Source organism: Triturus cristatus, chromosome 7 (assembly GCF_964204655.1).
Source record: "Triturus cristatus chromosome 7, aTriCri1.1, whole genome shotgun sequence".
NCBI lineage: Eukaryota > Metazoa > Chordata > Amphibia > Caudata > Salamandridae > Triturus > Triturus cristatus.
In genome coordinates, this window is record NC_140590.1 from 720,883,666 (window position 1) to 720,890,671 (window position 7,006).

General features: G+C 46.1%; 1 long non-coding RNA gene across 1 annotated transcript; it reads left to right on the plus strand.

Moving 5' to 3' along the window:
- Positions 1–5,204: 5,204 nt before the first annotated feature.
- On the plus strand, positions 5,205–6,411 carry LOC146810417 (uncharacterized). Its single transcript, XR_014965686.1, has 4 exons — positions 5,205–5,438; positions 5,543–5,607; positions 5,746–5,806; positions 6,211–6,411. It is a non-coding gene; the product is annotated as an uncharacterized LOC146810417 (long non-coding RNA).
- The last annotated feature ends 595 nt before the right edge of the window (positions 6,412–7,006 follow it).

Sequence of the window (7,006 nt, forward strand, 5' to 3'; positions counted from 1 at the left end):
CCAGAGACAGAGGTTCCCTTACTCCGCGTAACATGGGTACGATTACTGCGCGAAACATGGGTACGATCCCTACACGTAACATGGGTACGATTACTGCACGTAACATTGGTACGATTACTGTGCGTAACATGGGTACGATTACTGTGCGTAACATGGGAACGATTGCTGCGCGAAACATGGGTACAATTACCGCGCGTAACATAGGTACGATTACTGCACGTAACATGGGTACGATTACACGTAAATGAAGCAGAGCCACTGTAATCCATTTTCCTTACAGGCTTTTGCTTAGAAAGGAGACCACGGGCCTAATTCCCAGTGCTCCTCTAATTTCGATGGGGCTGGTAACAGGAGTTACAGGTCCCACTGGAATCACAGGATGTATGGATCTGCACAGGGACCTTCCAGCTGCTGAAAGCAGCCTCCGGCATCGGTGACTCCAGGGGAGATAAATACGGGGCCCATTTACGCATAACTTGTAATGTGCCCATAAGTAAGAGTCAAGGCCATGTGAGGAGCACCAGCACTCAGTCCCTGCTGTTCCCAGCGCCTTGACCCCGCAGGGACAGGCAGGAGTATAAATGAGGCTGCATGGGTTGCCTTCTTACTAGGATGCTTGAGGATGTGTCTGTAATAAAAGTGGGGATTCCAAAGCTCAGCAGTTCCTGGCTCATATAAGATTGAGACAGACACAGAACAACACAAGTACTGCAACCACAGTTAAGGTGAAAGGTACAGTCAGGATTATAATTGCAAAGAGTAACAATTAGAACTAACTGGCTGCATCCAGCTCTGCATATTGAAAGGCTACAACAAGCAGCCCTTACTGTGGGGTTTGTGGACAGGCTCCATAGGGTTTTACACGTGGATTCAGCACAATCTCTGGATTCTGACTGTGCAACTGAATATCGACACCAACAATATCGTGGCATATTAATATCGAGGTCAGAATATCGAGGGACAAAAAGTAGAAAATTGAGTGCATACAGGGAAGTATAGATTTACTGTTCCTATTTCTTTTTTTTTTTAAACATATTTTATTGAATTTTTCACCATACCACATGGGCAATCGCCCGATATATACCATTTTAAAACAGGATACTGACAATTTACCAAGGAGAGACAAATTATTAGATACATTCGGCATATAAAACAGAAATGGAAACCAAAACTTTACGCATGCATTACCACCCCACCCACCCCGGCAAGCGTATTTAAAGATGTTCACATGGCCTGGACGAGAGTATACTATGGCGTATAACGGGACCGCTAGTTGCGCGTGAAAACTAATGTTTAGGGGGTTTGTGAAGGAAGGGAGGAAAAGCTATGTCCCTGTATGTAGCCCATCAAGACCAAATGTTCCTATTTTTTTTCAGGGCAACCCCTCGCTTGGAAGACAGCAATTTCGGCCCCCATACAATCATCTAGCCCTTTTCTCCATTTCCCTATTGTCGGTGGGGATGTTCCCTTCCATGACTGAGTGATATCGCGTTTAGCGATTGTGAGAGCAAGGAAGAGTAGGTGCTGCTTGTAGTGATTCCCTCCTAATTTATCTGTGCTATGAAGGAGGAAAAATCTAGGGTCGGGTGGGATGTCCCAGGACAACACCTCCTTGAGGTAAATCAGAACTCTACTCCAGAAGGATTGGAGTGCAATGCAGCTCCATACAGTGTGAAAGAAGGAACCCTCTTCCCTGTTGCAACGTAAACAGTGGGGGGATGTAATGAGAATAACATATTTAAATTGAATGAGTCGGTATCTAGAGGACACCACAGCGCCTCTGGGACTAGCTATAGCCTCAGCCCAGTTGCCATTGGATAATTGTGGGATATCGGCTTGTCATGCCTGCCTTGTCTTATGAAGAGTCGTGGTTGAGTGTGGAGATGCCTATCTGATCCCATTGATGGAACCCCTGCCATGTCGTCACCTGGCGTAAGTATGTACCATGCCACAATGGCGCAGTCTGCGTTAAGTGCCGGTACCATCCCATCCGCTGGACCGTATATCGCCACAGCCAAATTGTTGTTCTGCTATCGTGAGGCAGGAAATCAAGCTTCTGTGCACTATATAGTAATCTAAGGAGGGGAATCCTTTCCATAGCAGTGTGTTCTAGAGCAAACGCAGGATCTGTAGGTGAGTTATATCACCAGTCATTGATGATCAAGAGATGGGAGGCTGCATAATATGAGTACACATCTGCTGCGGCTATTCTGCTGCAGTATATAGAATGCACGCAGATTTGCAGCGCTACTCTGACTGCACCCCCACCCCATAGGAATTTGTTAAGTATGGCATTTATTTGCGCAAACTACTGTTCCTATTTCGACATCTATTCACCTTGAAGATATATATACCGTCAGTGGTGGCTGCCATGTACTGAGGGTGGTGGGCGAGAGGGGGGCACAAAAAAACACTTACCTTGAGGCGCAACGCAAGGTCCTTCTCCACCAGTTGTCCCCCTTCCAGGCAGGCTCCAACGAGACCAGGAAACTGCACTAACCAATCCTGGCACTGCTCTCACAGCATGAGAGCAGCACCAGAATTGGATAGAGCAGGCTCTTTCAGTGCTCCTAAGAGCACTGAAGGCCTGCGCTTTCTCTAACCTGGTTGTCTAAGACAGCTGGGTTAGAGAACTTCAAAATGTGCATGTCTGGCTGGCCGTCCCTAAAGCGCACAGCTCCCTACTGCCACTTAGCAGCACTGGCCCGCCCTGTCCTGTTACTCAGTTCAGGATGGGTCGGTTGCTGAAAAATAAAATGGTAAAAAGTCAACTTTATTACTACTTTATTTTTCAGCTCTGGCCTGTTGGGCAACGCTCCCACGCTCAAACCGCGTAGGTACATATTTGTGGAGTTAGGGATAGAAAAATCTAGATTTACTTTCTTGTCAATATTTTATTTCGAGATTCTATCCTCAATATTCTGTCCCATCAAGAAGGCTGCATCTTGGAACTCACTAGAAGTAAATGTCATTGGACCAGCAGCCGACTGCCAAATTCAAAAAAATATTCAGAGTTTGGCTTGTTGTCTCACTCAGGATACAGAGGAATATTCCGGGGCTCCACCTGGTCAGCCTGAGATAAGGGAAGGGATATTTGCCATGCAGGGAAGGCTTGTCCAGCCCCCAGAACGCTTTGTGATTGCTATGCCACTAAGCCTGGGCAGGGCCGGACTGGGAACCAAAACCGGCCCTGGCAAAATGCTCGGACCGCCCCCCTCCCCCCCACGGGGGGTTGGGGTTGCGGCTGAGCTCTTTGCCAGGGCCGGTTTTCGGCTGATTTTGTTACAGGGCCGATTTTGCAGTTATGCTGCAAGAACGGCCCTGTAACAAAATCGGCCCCCAGGGGCCCAAACCAGCCCCCACCCGTGCGGCGCACCGGGGGATTGCCCGGTGTCCGCTACGGCCAGTCCGGCCCTGAGCCTGGGACATTCCAGAGAGAGTGCTCTGGTGGGAAGCTTTGTCTGTGTCTGTCATTTCTTGAGGGAAGAGGACAGGGGGGATGGATGACCCTATCGTCGCCACCATCACCTCCACCTAACCCCCCCAACTAGCATCTGACAGTTCAGGGGTTCAGTAGGGTACTCCTTCAAAAGCAAATGGTGGGTGAACTATTATTGACTACCACACAAGGGACTGTGCCCAGCGCTCGGGCCCTGTTGGTCACTTGGAGAGACAGACAATGACTACACTAAGCATAGTGCACTAAGACTGTTTCCGTTGTGTGTCACTCAGACAGGAAACGCATCTTAGAAATGTGTGTCTCATGGCCTTATTTATGGGCTTTAGCTGTAGGACAGGCCTCCCTGCTGCACTGCCCTACGGCAAAAGGAAAGGGCAGGAACGTGCTGTATCTATATGATAAGGTGCATTCCTGTCCTGTTCCCCTGTGCCGGTGCACAATGAGCTGCTGTGCGCCAACGCAGGCACCTTCGCACCATGGTGCAAGGGTGCCAGCATTGCGGAGATGATTGATTTGGAGCAGAAAGGGACACTTACTGCACAAAATCAATCCATTCAGGCGCTTTACTTATTTTATGTGTGCTGCAGAATGGAACACACATAGAAAAATGAAAGCACGTGGAGAAATTTTTTTCTCTCTTCGTTGCGCCTCTCTTACGCGACCCCTGGGGGGGTTCTGATGCATTCCCAGCTTTATGATGCCTGTAAATCTGGGAATGTGTCAGGTTCCTCGGGCGTTGCATGGGAACACCCACAGCAACATCCATGGAATGCCCCTTTCACGCAGTTTTCTGCATGAAAGGGGCACATATTTATAAGGCCATGAAAAGCCACATAGAGTGGCTTTACGTGGCCATATAAATATGCGGCGGACATATATCGGACAAACTATTCAAATGGTAAAACAACGGATCATTCAACACAAAAGTCGAATACATTGTAAAGTACTTACTGCTCCCTTGGTTAGTCATTATCTGGAAAGAGACCACAATCCAACAGATATTGCCTGGCAAGTGATTGAACAGCCAACACTACCACTACGAGGTGGCAATATGAAACTATTGCTCAATAAAAGTGAGTCCAAATGGATGACGTTTTGCAATTCTGTCAATTCAGGGCTAAATACCATTGATGAGTGGAACAGCACCATACTACTTTGATCCTTCTGACCAGGCTTAAACTTTGCCTGTTAGATTACGGGTTTTGACCTCAAATATGACTCTAATCTACTGACCTTGTTACTCTTTGGTCCTTTTCTCTCTAATTTTATTTCTATTTCAACTCGGGCCCCATGAGAAAATCGGCTCATTACTTGCCCCTTTGTGGAAAGTGTATGCTCCTGTTACACAATTACCAGAGATGACTTTATATATATCTTCCTGCCTCTCTGATTGCTACTGCATATTCTATCCGCGATTATGTTACTACAGAGCTGCTTGCTAAAATAATGCTTGCTAAAATAATTATTGCCACTTTTGTGATATATTTTTATTAATTTAGTTAGTACTTTCGCCTCAATTTAATTAAATATGTTTGACAATTTAATCCTTTTTCTTTTTCCTCTCCTTTCCGTTTCACTGCTCCCACGTTGTGGTCTGTTGTCTATGTTTACTCACTGACCTCTCACTTGGACGTATTTACGTGCAGTCACGCCCCCCCCCTTTCCTGTTGACTTCCTGCAACAGTCTCGTCCAGTGATACACGACGCTGGTCCTGCGGCAACTGAGACGCCCTTCTCCCGACATTCTATCCATTAGGCAATTCTGCCCGTAACCTGATGCCTGGTCATTCCCGGTTTTTGCCAACTTCCCTCCTTACACTGGGATTTCTCTTTCAGATTGTCGGGCCCTTGGCGCTTTACTCGCCCCATTTATCATTAACTCAATCCTTGATATTGCTGATTTATTCCTGACGTTGGTTTCTATACCGCTGGACCGCCGGTGATGGAGTTAGCCCACCCCTGACGTTCTATGCATTAGGTATTCTATCCTTTATTGTCTTCCGACCTTACCCTTCTTTCCCTCCGATCATTCACACACCGTGACCTCGGTTACTTGATGTTTCTCTTGTGTCCTTCCCCCAGATTCCTGCTACCATTACGTCTTGGCTTTCCCTCGAGATAACAATTCTTTCCCTCGGTGCCTTCAGGTATATGTTGACTCCTGATTGTGAGTTTCGTGTAAATATTAAACTCGCTTTTCCCTGCCACTCAGGTGACTTTACTCTTCCTGAGCCTGTTAACTAATTCCTTTCCCCTTTGTAATTTTGTTTTCCCTGTTTATGTAGAATTCTTCCATCATCCCGCTCTGTCCTCTGCTGTAACCTGATTACAACTCCCCACTTCCAGGTAATTACGCTGATTCGTTCTCGCCTTTCCTGGCCCCTCTGTCCCTGTGAGTGTCTTTGCGTACCTCACTCTCATTAGATAATTCGTCCTCCTCCCCCTAATTTTCACCTTCCATTCACCCACCTCCCATCTCACCCCCCTCTCCCTCCCTCCCCTTCCCCCCCCTTTTTTCCTCCCCACATTTTCCCCTCCCTTTGTCCTTGTGTAATTTAACTGTATAATTAGTGACGGACCTATACCCTGACCTCAATATTATGCCTGGTTTGGTTTTGTTTTCTCCCAATTGATTCCAATACCCGGGCGCTGGTACGTTGACTAGTTCCTTTTCCTCTTTCTTCTTTTTTCTTTTTTTTTTAACTTTGTCCTTCCTCCTCTCTTACACTCCTTTAATTTTCCTTGTACAGCACTGCTTGAATATTGCAACCCAGTCCTGATGACGATCCCAATTCAACCGGATCGAAACGCCGTCGACATTTCAGCTTAATTGATGGCCTTATGGTTCCTTAAAATGAATGTGCAATCATTTTTATTGTAACTAATTGAATTCAGAACCTGTTTATTTTTCAACTATTCACTGTTACTTCACCTTGCGCCGTCCCTTGCTGTTCTCACCTTGTCACTTGCGTCGCCGTTTCTGTGTCACGTACACCTTAAGCACCAAGTACAAGTTCGGGTTGTCCTTTTGTAATATGGACTTTTGCGTACAGTGCTGATACAACTGTTCCATCATCCTACTCAATTAAGTGTTTGTGCGTTCCTTTGTATTTATTTAATATAATACAATATACTTTTTTGTCTAAATTTTCCTTCTCAGAGTCTTCCTTATCTCAATTGAAATGTCTTACACATGCATTTTATTTGTCTAAATTGAATGACACCAGTTGAGACTATTTGTTGTTCTTTACTTCACTACCCCTGTCTCAACGAGGTTTACGGGTTTAAGCTCCTGTTGTTTATTATAAGATTGTGAGCAGCTTTCCAGCTGCGAGAGTAGGTCACCTTGTGATCCACTAGCTTTTCCAATTTATTTGGTCTCTCTTTTAGTCCTTTGTCTGTCTATTAAAATGTCATGGGAGACTCTCTCTTACTCTGAGGACTACATTCAACGGCTAATTGGTGGCCCTTCCCTTCTTTCAGGGCCCCCCCTTTCCACTTCCTCTGTCTCTACTCCAAATTCTTCCCGATTACTATTGGATAAAC